The 13,468-nt window shown below is 48.9% G+C and overlaps 1 protein-coding gene across 3 annotated transcripts in view; it reads right to left on the bottom strand.

The window, feature by feature from the left end:
* The window catches only part of LYRM1 (LYR motif containing 1), a 501,749-nt gene that overhangs the window by 299,059 nt on the left and 189,222 nt on the right, over positions 1–13,468 (bottom strand). The window lies entirely within an intron of this gene.

The following is a 13,468-nucleotide window of genomic DNA, read 5'->3' as shown; positions in this document are numbered from 1 at the left end:
TACCACTCCAGGTTCAAAGAGAGTCGTCGTGATCATGCCCCCCCTCCCAATTAGCCCAAAATCTTTCATCACTCTTGCAGTCTGCCAGTCAATTAAAGCTTTGAACTTGGCCTTGCAGAAGCTCTCTGTGCCTGAGAATAAAAGGGAGTATCTTCTTGGTTTCGGTGTAGCTCGACCCAATGTCTATTTTGAAAGGCTTGGGAGGATAGGTCAGGGGCAACGTGCTCGCCTTGGAAGTAAGACGACACGGAGCACCACAAGTTTGAACCCCGGATCCGCGCTTAGAAACCTCTGGGTATTAAGCGCGTTATAAATAACCTATCATATCATATAATATCTGACCATGTGACTGGAGACCGCGTTTGAGCTCCTTGCTGCATTTAATACTATTAAATGATGAACTTTTGACGCCTTCAGTGTTTTTCGATTCCACTTGCAACAAAAGTTTGTTTCTTTCTCACGTTCATGTAACTACTGGATGGGCAACCAGGCTGACTGTGGTCTCGACTTCTTGGTGCTGGGCCAGCCAAGACTTTTTTGAATTTCTTCTCTGCCATCAGTAATTGTCCAACTGTGCCACACTGAAAAACCCTTTCCAATCACAGGGTTTCAAGCCCTGCTTAAAGTGCATCGTGGAATATCTAGCTTCTATACATTCCTATGTATTATACATTGGTACCTCGCCACCGTTACTGCGTCTGTACAAGTGTGAACTGATTTTGCATTGTCATCAGCATTTCTGTAGCATGAGCATCTTCATCTCAAGCCTGAAATGTTGCTCATCTTGGACAGCTCATCCTCAAATCTTATAGAATGTCGATGTTCTTTCACCTTGTGCATCTTTTCTTGGTGCGTTAGTTCTACTTTGCATGACGTCACCAGTCTCCTCTTTCACTCATGTTCACACTTCTTCCAAAAGACCATAATTTCTTTGTGAATGCATATAGGGTTTTCTCAATGGATATCTTGTTTCCAGGATTCTCTGCGGTACAGGCATCCGCACTGGTACTGCACGTGTTGCAATTTCCGGCTCCCAACATATAGGCAACAAGGGGGCGGAGCTTTTGGTGGGGGTACTGGACTCCTTGTTTACACTACCACCTGTGGGTGATTCATCGACCACTCGCTCATCAGTCTTCCCCTTCCTTGGGACCCATATCTTTATGACTCCCTTCATGCATCCTGCTGATTTCATATGGTTTCGCAAACCAACTGTCAGAAATGTCTTCCACCTCGTCCTCCATCTTGACATATAGGTTTGTCAGCAACGTTATGGCCTCAGTCAAGGTGCCATTCTTGTCGTCGTGAGAAGGTATGAATGTGCAACATGATTCTTTGATTTTGGCACAAGCACCTCCATCCATAGCTGTGATCATGTCCAAGATATATCTGTTCTGAAGTGTCATCAGTCTTATGGCTCTCACCTCCTCCTTGATAGCTCCCATCTGGTTATCTGTAACAATTTGGCATTCATCATCACCTGGATCCTAGGCATAAAGATTTTCGTGAATATTGCTGAAGTATGTCTGAATAATCTGTGTTCATATGGGATAGCATCAAAAGCTTCTATCAACTTAGCTGAGAAATAGTTATCCCTCTTCATTCAATTCAGGAGCTCAACAGATCTCCTTTCTCAGGTCCGCATCTGTTTTTGGAAATTTGCCAATGTTCAAGTCACTTTTTGGGATCACCAATGCCGGAACATGAACAATCATTATAGAACATAGTCCTCCCCAATCTCTGGGTAGCCTCATGTAAACTGTGGCTCCACAGGCCCAATAGTGATCCATTATCACTACTGTCCTGTCCTTCATTCCTGGTATATCAAAGATACGACCGCACTGTTCATCCTCTCCAACCTTTCTGGTGCCACTGTTTCTGAAGCATAGTTCTGCACTAGCCGAAGGCACTATCTGCAATGGACCTCCTTTGTCTTCAACCCATGTCAGAAGTTTTGCAAGCCTCGGCCATAGAGGTTTGCACAATCGTTATGCATTTTCCACAGCTGCTTTGTGCGATCCCTTTACTGCACATGCACTGCATAGGACTACATATTCTTCCCATCCGTCTGGAGAAAGCACTGTTGCCTAGATCTGCATCTGGCCTCTTTCTTTGCAGTTTCAAACCTCTTCAGTTTTTCCTTGACAATTGAGTCTTCTGATTATTTCCCATTTAATTCCTCCTCCCTTCATACCAGGCTGTTCATATCTTATCACGTGATTTCTGGTGTGCCCTCTCGCTCTTGTCTTTATATCTTGTACATAATTATCTTCATCCGGTGCTGACCAATCTGTCACCCAGATCAAGGATGCCCTTCAGGCCCGGAAATTGACCTCTTGTATGGCAGAGTGCAAGGTGAATAAGACAATGAGCTGTTTGAACATCTATTTAAATAGCTATGAATATCTTAGACTTTTCGCTAGCATAAGGCAGGAGTGCACATTAATAGCAATCCTCCTCAGAAGTCTCTTTCCCACCTCTTTCATGTGTTGATACCACATGTTGTTCCCCAAATGTGCTGTACGGGCCAAAAAAATCATTCAATTCATAATCATCCTCCTTTACACTTCTCTTAGGTCTCTTACTTTGTCTCTCGGTCGGAATTTTAATCTGGTGCTCAGTAAGGATATCTATAACAGTCCTTCCTGCATAAGGATTTCTAGGGATAACTGCCACAGAACCAGGTGCCTCCACATGAGCTCCTGGAGTAGGGACAATCACATAAGGCCTTGGCTTTCTCACAATGTCTAATTCTGGCAAGGCAATTTGAGTGGGAAGGATCAAAGGGACCACTGCTTTTTGGGACCAATGAAATACATTGGATTAGCAGAATCAGAAAAACAATGATAAATGTAAAACAAGCATATATTATGCACCAATACACGAGGCTCCACCATCAATGCCTCTCCACTCGTCAACTCTACTCACTTTCTGGCCCTGCAATATGCTCTATAGACCACATGTTTGCCTGTAAAAATGTGTTTTATTCAGACAAACTTGTCAGATGCTCCAGTAGTTGTTGAATCTGCTCTATGAGTCCCACAAGTAACTGGCTGATTGCTGGGCGGTTTATAGGATCTCGCATAAACACAAAGGTATTGGTGTTCCTCCAAACAAGATACGGATGAAATGAAGCAAATAGTAAAAGATCATAGAAAGTAGTTTGTGGGCATCATCTTTAGACAGGACCATCTGTATCTCCAGTAAGATGCTCAGGTAATAGTCTGAACTGCGTCATTATTGCTGCCAATAAGCGTCTAATAGTCATGCCATTCTTAGGATCCTGGACAAAAGCATGTATATCAGTGCTCATCCCAACAAGAGCAGGGTAAGCTCGGAGTAGGAATATGAAGACAGCAAGAAGTAGTCCGTGTACATCAGCATTGGATAGTCCCATAGGCACCTACAAAAAGAAATTCAGTGAGAAATGTGTCAGGGAACTGCTCCCTCTTCAAGTTGAACACAAAGTCCAAATCTGGCATGTTTTGTTTACTTCTGCACTCCACAGGCCAATGTCAGCAAAACTCCAATGGCTCAAGAACAATAGCTTTTTCACTCCTTGCTTAGCAGCTACAAAGAGTGTTTCAGGGGAGCCGCAGTCCAAATGTACACTTCCGTCTACTGGACAGTCTCTGTGTCCTTCTTCCTCGATCGAGTCTGCACGTGCTGAACTTCTTATCCTTGACTTGCTTCCGAATGTGTTGGGGGTTTGTCAGCCCCTCCAGCGTAGACTTTCACATCACCTTGGTGGATCCAAGCTCATCTTGCTAAGACTTTGAAGGCTGACGGAGTAATGCCCTCCACCGCGAAAGGGCCGCTAAATAGGGGCTCTTGCCACTTTCGTGTAAAGTTTCTGATTAAAACTTTATCTCCAGCAAATAATTTTAGTAAACATAGTTCTATAGATCTGGTTGCTGTAAGGCCCTTCATCTGTGTTCTGAGACTGACACCCCGTCCGCTTCACTTGATCTGAAAGGACAGATACTAGCTGTCATACAGGTTAAGTACGCACGTAGCTCATCTAACAACTCTGCAGTTGTCTGGGCGTCACTTCTAGTCCTCGATGGAAAAGTTAGAGGTGTTCTCATTCGCCTCCATGTGACTAACTCGTGGGGAGTGAGGTGGTAGTCCGAGCCGGGCTGATTTATCAATGCATATAATGCAAGGGGCAAGCAATGCAGCCATCCCTTTTTCAGTGTCAGTTTCAATTTAGCTATCCTTTCTTTGAGCAGACCGATGAGTCTCTCACATATCCCGTTCACTTGCAGGTGATAAGCAGAAGAAAACTTGTGTTTTATGCTAAGCAATAAGCTAATTTGCTCAAATACCTCGTTCACAAAATGGGGCCATTATCTGATCTTAGCACCACACATACTTACCAACTGAGAAATATTTCTAGGACTGAAAACTTCACAGCGCAAGTGGCGTCAGGATTTGTGCATGGACCAGCCTCAATCCACCTTGAGAAGGGGCACACCACCACTATCATATACCTGTATCCATTACAGACCTGCAGCATATCAACATAATCGATTTGTAAATTCTGAAAAGGACAATTCGGTCAAGGAATTACTCCTCGGACTTTTCGCAGCATGTGCCCAGCAGTAAACTTGACATACAATGCAATTTACTACATAAAAAGCAATGTGTTCTAACAGGTTCGGTACGAACCAGCCCTCCGCAATTGTTGCTGCGAGGCTCTCCCTAGTAACATGCGCTGGGTAGTGTAGCTGTTCCAGCGCCACCCTTAATAAGGCTACAGGCATCACCTGTTTAACAGTGCTGTCTTGTCGCCACAGTGCCTTCGAAGGAGATAAAGAACATCCCCTCCGTTTCCACAGGTCTTTCTCTTCCTGTGGGGCTTCACCCTGAACTTCCATTAGCTGCGTTAGCGATAAGTGATTAAAACTTTAATTCACAACCATCATCACAACCATTTTCTCTTTCAAATCAAGCGCATCAAAAATCATTATGTCGGGTGTATATGCAACCCTTTTTGCCTCTTCATCTGTGGCTTGGTTTCCGTGTGAAATAAAGTCTGTTCTCTTAGTGTGTGCTGCACACTTAACTATTGCGATGGCTACTTGGAGTTGTAGTACTTTAATAAGCCTGTCAAATAAGGCAGAGTGCTGTCCGCTCGGAGGAAGCCCCTCCTTTTCCAACGTGCTATCCCTGCGTGCACGGTTGACGTCATGTAGGCAGAGTCACTCTACACTGTTCCTTCCTGGTCTGCGTGATTGTCGAGTGCGACAATATGTGCCACTAATTCTGCAGCCTGTGCTGAAAAATTAGATGGTAGTCTCGCACTTGCTACCACTTCAAATTCCCCATTGGCTCTGTGTCTTACCACAGCTGAGCCAGAATGCCTTTCTCCATCAGTTTGATTACAAGAACTATCAAAGAGGATCTCCACTGCTGCTAGAGCATTTTCCTTTACTTTCTGGATCGCATCATAGAATTCCTCATAGTTCGAGCAATCATGCACTTGTACATCCGCTGCCAGGGGTTCAGCTACAAACGTGGCAGGGTTCACCATTTTACACCTGACTATTTTAATTGCCGGATTTGATATAACCACCTCATAAGCAGAAGCTCTTTTGAGACGTTGGCGTACCCTTAGGTTTCTCCAAAACAGCAAACAAAGCATGCTTGACAAATAAAGTCATGGAACATCCCATCACTATGCTGCCAGACTTCTCAATAGCGGACACGGCTGCTGCCAAGGATTGTTCGCAAGGAAAGTGACTCCTCATTACTGGGTCCAGAATCCCACTCTAATATGCCAAAGGTTTGTATCCCAAAGCAGTTCTCTGTGCAAGTACTGCTGTCATGACGGTCCCATTTGTGTGCGAGAATATAAGCAACTACTCAGAATAATTGACAATTCCTAAAACTGGAGCTGTGTATATTGCCTTTTTTAATTCATCAAACCCTTCCTACATTTCCTCAGTCCATTCAATTTTTTCCTGATTCACCTGTGTCTTTTTCAGGGGCTGCAACAATGGCCTTGTGTATGAACTATAATCAAATACTCATGTTCTAACATAATTACACAGTCCTAAAAATTGTTGCATTTGCTTTGTGTGTGGTTTTGAGGTTTTCAAAATCACCTCAGCTCTTTCAGGTGTAACCTTCTTTCCTTCATATGAGACTAACTGACCTACGTACAACACCTCTTCCTGGCAATACTGCTATTTCTTTGTCCACTTTATATCCTTTTTCTGCCAAAATAATCATTAGCTGAATCTAGTCTCGTCTTCACTCTTCTTCTGATGTGCTACAGATCAAAATATCATACACACATTCCAGAATGACACTTGGCAAATCAATATTGCTTAGGTCCATCTGCAGGACCCTATTGAAAATTGATGGTGAGTCACAGTACCCCTGGGGCAAACGTGTACTTTTAAGCTTAGGCTGATAAAACGCAAATGATGTAAGATCTTGAGAATCTTTATGCAATGGGATTGAGAAAACCGCATTAAGTCAATCACTGAAATATCGCTCCTCAACGTGGATACTACATGGGATTGTCGCCGGATTAGGAAGTAGACGAAATTCTGCCTCTGCAATCTGGTTAATCAGCCTCATGTCCTGAATTAAATGCCACAACCCCCTCTTTTGATATTTTGATAGGGTACACTGCAGTATTGCATGGTGACTATGACGTCACCAAGATGCCTTGATCCATCATGGCTGATATAGTCTTGAAAATACCCTAGTCTGCCTTTCGAGACATGGGATACTGTCTTGCCCGAGGTAAAGTTGCTCCTAGCTTCAGCTTAATCTTAACTTTTCCCACTCCTTTTAACAGTCCTACATCATAGCGGCCCGTAGTCAGTAAACAAACTGGCACTTTCTCCACATCTCTATCCAAAAATCAGGGACGCTGCCGCACTATCAACATTTTCTGGGGGCGACTCCTCTTTCTGTCCTGATCCAGTATTTAATGCTCATCTCAAATACTACTTTGTCATCTGACGGGCCTTCTTTAAACATATTCTCGTCAGTGACGTCAGTCAATCTGTATCCTTCCCCAATAGCATGGCCTGCCCCGATCCCAACCTTCGAGCATGGCCAATTCCCCTGGCACTATGGCTGCCTGTAACTCCAAGGCAAAAACCTGCCCCCCCTTCATCCATAGGTATATGTGGCCTGAACAAAAATTCATCAAGCATTCTCATAATCTTGCCCAAAATACCGGGTAGCCATGTTAACATAATGCGTACCCCATAGTGAAAGACTTCAGGCTCTAACGGTGCTCCCCGCAGAGCTATTTGCCCAGTAAATGCTATGAAAAATTCGCCCAAGTTTAAATAATGTATTCCTGGCTTTGAACACACTATGCCTTCCATCAGTGAATGAGATTGTCATTTAACTTGGTCAATAGATCTCTACCCAGTATGTTAACTGGTGTCTGCCTTGAATACAACAATGGGACAGGCATATCACACTCTCCTATATAGAGACTGGCAATTTCTCAGTCAAAGGAACTCTACTTGCAGCTCCAGAGAATCCCTGAGCATTCATGGCATTTCCAGAAAACTAAAATGTTCCCCATCGTATACATGAGCGAGTTGCCCCTGTGTCTACCAAAAAAGAAAAGGATTTGCCTCCTATGGTAACGTCAACCCTCGGTTCCTCATGAGGATTGGGCGTCACCGATAGTACTGAATACATTAAGTCACGCTGTGAGCTTTTTGTATTTGTATTTGTTTATTACTTATATCGCGCGCCGAACCCTGGGGTAACTGGGCGCTTGAGAAGAACAAGTTACTTTCTTACCTGGTAACGTTCTTTCGATGGGATGGTCCGACGACGTATTCCATATCTATGACAGGTAATGTCCACAGATGTGCTGCTTCATAAAATCTTTGGCGTCTGTGTCCTGCGTCGATGACGTCGATGCGCCGTCCCCGAGGACCTCCTCCGACGGCCGACGTCACCCAATGTGATAAGTAGGACGCACGACACCCATAGCCTCAGTCATAGTTTTTTCCCCAGAACGTGTGCCACCATTTTTTTGCCAGTCAGACACACAAGGCCTTGCAGAACGCAAGCTGCAATCGCAAAAGAAATTCTGTAGCGGGGAAGGCAGGGAGGGAGCGATATGGAATACGTCGTCGGACCATCCCATCGAAAGAACGTTACCAGGTAAGAAAGTAACTTGTTCTTCGAGGGGATTGGGTCCTAGTACGTATTCCATATCTATGACAGACTCCCAAAGCAGTACCAAGCAAGGAAGTGGGAAAGAATTTAGAATACAAATTTAGCATGCCCAATCAAATTGCGGAATAGAGGACTGCCTTGCCAAAGGCCAGATCTTGCCCTCTGATGGAATCGAGGGAGTAGTGACGTACAAAAGTATGTACTGAAGTCCAGGTGGCTGCATCACAGATGTGACAAATAGGAACTCCCCTCTGCAGGTAGGGCAGTAGACGCAGCCACTCCCCTGGTAGAATAGGCCCGCAAGCCAGCCGGAGGATCCTTACCCGCCAAGCGGTAACACTCAGAGATAGCTAAAATAATCCAACTAGACAAAGCCTGTTTCGTCACAGCTTGTCCCAAACGCTTTCCAGCGTAACCAATGAAAAGTTGATCGTCCACTCTGAACCGGGACATGCTTGAAATATAAAAGCTCAACGCTCTCCTAGGATCAAGCCTATGGAGCCTCTCCTCTTCCTTACCAGGATGTGGAGGAGGATAGAACGCCGGAAGAACAACCTTCTGGCTCAAATGAAATTCCGAAACCACCTTCGGAAGAAAAGAAGGACGAACTCTAAGGACAACCCTGTCCTTATGAAACACAGTGAAGGGTGGCTTAACTGAAAGTGCCTGTAACTCACTCACTCTGCGAGCGGAAGTAACCGCAACCAAAAACACAGTTTTCAGAGTTAACACCCTCAAAGGGCAAGAAAGTAAAGGCTCAAACGGAGCACCCATAAGAAACTTAAGAACAAGGTTCAAATCCCAACCTGGCACCAGACTAATGTGTGACAGAGGGAACACATTAGTGAGCCCTTTCAAAAACTGCGAAATTAAAGGAATCTTAAAATAGGAACACTCTTCAGACGAGCGCTTAAATATGGACAGCGCCGCCAGGTAACCTTTAATGGTCCCCACTTGCAAGCCCCTGTGGGCCAAAGAAAGCAAAAAAGACAGAACCATGGGAATGTCACATACATTCCCATGGGTACCTCTGGCCAAGAGGAACACCTCCATCACGTCGTCAGGGAGGTCCCAATCCTTATACCTCAACCTTTCAGAAGCCAAGCGTGAAGTTTGAGGGATCCGACCTCTGGATGGAGAACCCGACCCCCCTCTCGTGAGAGCAGATCGTTTCGGTAGGGAAGACGATGTGGAGGGCCGATGGACAAGTCTAGAAGGTACCCCGGGTACCACGTCCTCCGGGCCCACGCCGAAGCAATGAGGATCATCCGGGAACCGAACCTCCGTAACCTCCGCAGCACTTGCGGGATGACGGGGACTGGAGGAAACGCGTACAGCAGTGGGAATGACCACTCCACCACGAACGCGTCTCCTAAGGCTCCTTTTGGAGGAAATTCCCGCGAGCAAAACCTTTCGCACTTCCGGTTGACACTGGAGGCGAAGAGATCCACTTGAGGGGTCCCCCAAAGGGCGAAAATCTCCAGGAGAATCTCCTGAGCCAGCTCCCAATCGTGAGAGATTGTGCTCTGCCTGCTCAGAGCGTCCGCCGTCTCGTTGTCGTCTCCGGCCAGATGAACCGCCGAGATCGAAACTCCCTGCTGGATGGCCCAGAACTCGAGCTGCATCGCCTCCCTGCACAGCGGAAGTGACCCTGCCCCCCCCCTTTTTGTTGAGGTAGTGCATGGCCACCGTGTTGTCCGTTAGAATCAGGACACTCTTTCCGCGCACAGTCGGCAGAAAAGCCTTCAGGGCTAGCCTGACGGCCCTCAGCTCCAACAGATTGATATGGAGTCTGGACTCCAACGGAGACCAATGACCGCTGACTGTCAACTCGTTGGCATGAGCTCCCCATCCCATGAGGGATGCGTCCGTCACGATCGTCATCTCCGGCCAGGGCAGCCAAAATGGGGCTCCCTTCATCAGATTGCCCTCAACGGCCCACCACAGAAGGTCCCGGGCAACCGAGGACAGCACCTGAATAGGGTCTGACAGCCTGCCGGAGGACTGAGACCACTGGAGCTTGAGTGCCCACTGCAAAGATCTCATCCGCAGACGAGCCTCTAGCACCAGAAGAATGCAGGATGCCATGAGGCCGAGCAGTCTCAAGAACTCGAACGCTGGGAGATCCTGGGCAAATTGAAACTTGTTCACCATCTGCTGAATGTGAAGAGCCCTCACCTGAGGAGGAAAACACTGCCCCAGGGACGTGTCGAGCACTGCTCCGATGTACTGGAGCCGCTGCGTTGGTGTCAAATGGGACTTCTTTAAATTGAGGGACAAGCGCAGACTGTGAAGGGAGTGGCAGGTGACGGACAGATGATCCAGGACTTGCTCGGGAGAGCTCCCCCTGATCAACCAATCGTCCAGGTAGGGGTAGACGTGAATCCCCCCTTTCCTGAGATGCGTTGCCACCACCACCATGAGCTTGGTGAAAACCCTCAGGGCGGAGGTCAATCCGAACGGCAGGACCCGTAACAAAGTGCGAGTCGCCAACCGCGAACCTCAGGTACTTCTTGTGCTTGGGATGGATCGGCACATGGAATTAAGCATCCTTGAGGTCGAGAGACACCAACCAGTCCTGAAGTTGAAGGGCCTGGAGGACTTGAGAAAGAGTCACCATCTTGAACTTGTCCTTCCTGAGGATTTTGTTCAAACCGCGCAAGTCCATGATGGGTCTCAATCCCCCGTCTTTCTTGGAAATCAAATAAGGGGAATACCATCCCTTGTTCCTCTCCGCTACAGGCACCAGTTCTATGGCGCCTTTCTCCAGCAGGCCTTAAATTTCCTGCGCAAGGAGCGGATCCGGACACCTGAAAGAGAGGTTCCCTGGTGGATTGTCGTGAGGCCTCCGCCGAAAAGGAAGACAGTAGCCGTGGGTTATGATCTCCAGAACCCACACATCCGAAGTAATGGCTTGCCACTCTACAAGATGCTGCGCCAGCCTTCCCCCAACCGGCGAACCATGGGACCTGGCCTCGTGATTGAGTGGTAGCGGCTGCGGCGTTGCCGGAGGGCAAAGAGGCAACTGCCCGAGCGGCCTTGGCACCTCGAGTACCTTTATTTCCACCTCTGGAACTCTTACGATGGCCTCTTTGACTGCCAGCTCCCCTCGCTTTACTGAAGGACGAGTAATAGCGAAAGGAACCTCCCCTCCATTGCTGTCCCCTAGGACGAAAAGGCGGAGGTTGGCGAACTGCAGCGCCCAACGACTTCGCTGCAGCTTTGGAGGTCTGCAACCTCTCAAGGCTCTCGTCAGCCTTGCTGCCAAAAAGGTGTTCACCGTCAAAGGGCATGTTGAGGAGCCGGGACTGCACATCATGAGCGAACCCAGACTTCCGCAACCACGCAAACCTGCGCATTACGGTGCTCGCCACCATGGACCGGCTGACACAATCCGCCAAGTCCAAACCTGACTGAACGGCCTCTCACATGGCATCCTTGCCATCCTGGACCATAGCAAGGAAACCATCCCGTTTGTCCCCTTCGGGAATATGTTCAGCCGCTAATGCAACACAGTTCCACAGAGTGTGTGTGAAACGAGACAAGGCACATATGGAGTTGGCCGCCTGAAGTGCCATACCCCCCGAAGAAAACACTTTCTTCGCCCAGCCGTCAAAACATTTGTCGTCCCTATCCAGAGGGATGGTAGGATACGACGCCTGCTTTGCCGGGGCCGTAGCCGCCTGCACCACCAAACTCTCCGGAGTGGGGTGCCTAGACAAGAAGCAGGGGTCGCTACTGGCTGGACGGTATTTTCGCGACAAAGACTTGCCCACTGCCGGGAGACTCTCAGGAGCAGTCCAAGCCGCCGCCACCCTTCTCTGCAGAGCCATATGAAAAGGCAAAACCGGGTCAGTGGGTGGACCGAGATCAAGGATGTCCATGAGATCATCCTGAACGAACTCCCCTGGGGGAGCCGACCAACCCAAGTACTCGGTGACCCGAGACATAAGACGCCGATATGAAGAATCGGCATGAGTGCCAGGCTCCGGCCTACAAAACTCCACCTCCGGAGAGGTGTCCAGTCCACTGGTATCATTCAGCGACTGCCGCAGGTCATCAAACTGACTATGGCCCGAGATAAGTTCATCGGGAACCGGAACCGAAACCAAGCCGCCATCAGAGCCTTCATCAACCTCAGAAATGTACTCCAGGCGGGGAGAGGAAGACCTCCGAGGACCAAAGCAGTGGCTGACCTTAGCCAGAGCCTTTCTAGGGGCAAACCCCGTGCCACGGGGCCCCTCCGACACCACCGCCTTGAAAGGCGTCGAGGGCGCCGAAGGAGTCGGCGCCGGCGTCAACAGAAAAGGCGTCGACGTCGAGCGAAACGGCGTCGACGTCAGCTGCAGCGCCGCCAGCACCGGCGGCGTGGACACAGGCCTCGAAGCCAGAGCTCTGAGCATGTCTCTCGACGACCTAGGGGCCGACGACCCCCTCGGAGGCAGAGCCTCGAGAGAAATCGTCGACGACCTCGGCGCCACAGGATCACGCGGTCTTGAGCGTGTTGAGGACCGAGTCCTGGATCGGGCATGGCGAGAATGGCTACCCTTGTCCGAGCGGGACCTCTCCCGCGAGCCGTGCCGACCACTCGAGCTCAAAGGCGTACGAGCGGTGTCTCTCGACCGGTGCCGAACGACCCCACTCGGAGGCGCGGACAGACCGGTGCCCTGTGATTCAAGAATCGCTAGCATCTGCTTCCCGAAGGAAGCCCATTCCTCTGGTGTCGCTTGCATGGAGGGATAAGCGACCCGCCGACGGGCGGAGTCCTCGGAAGAGGACGGGGAAGGCGACCTATGCCGGCGCTTCCGGGAATGCCTCGAAGAGGCAGAGGAGTGGCGAGACCGACTCCTGGAAGGAGACCCATTGGACTTCCTACGATGACGCAGAGAGTCGCCCCTCGAGTCATCCGTCGAAAGCCCCGCAGACCTCGACTTCTGGGGCTTAGAAACCCGGCCTACCGACAGCTTCTTCTTGCATTCCCGCAAGGCCTTTGCCGTGAGCGACTGGCAGTCGACACAGTCGTCTGTATCGTGGGCCTCCCCGAGGCACCAGAGGCAGGCGTCGTGCGAGTCCGTGACCGACATCTTGGACCCACAGTCCCGCATTTCTTGAAGCCCGGACGCGGGGTTGAAGACGAAGAAGACATCGTCACGAACAGGTTTTCACAACAAACCGAACAGGTTCAACGAACTGAGAATTGAAAACAGCAAACTCCAACGAGTCTAGGCGTACCGAGATTCACGAAGCGAACACGTTTGCGGAAAAAACGGAACTGAGGCTATGGGCGTCGTGCGTCCTA

Source organism: Ambystoma mexicanum, chromosome 2q, assembly GCF_040938575.1.
Source record: "Ambystoma mexicanum isolate Mex_15411 chromosome 2q, UKY_AmexF1_1, whole genome shotgun sequence".
NCBI classification, from domain to species: Eukaryota; Metazoa; Chordata; class Amphibia; order Caudata; family Ambystomatidae; genus Ambystoma; species Ambystoma mexicanum.
This window is presented reverse-complemented; position numbering and strand designations above follow the sequence as displayed.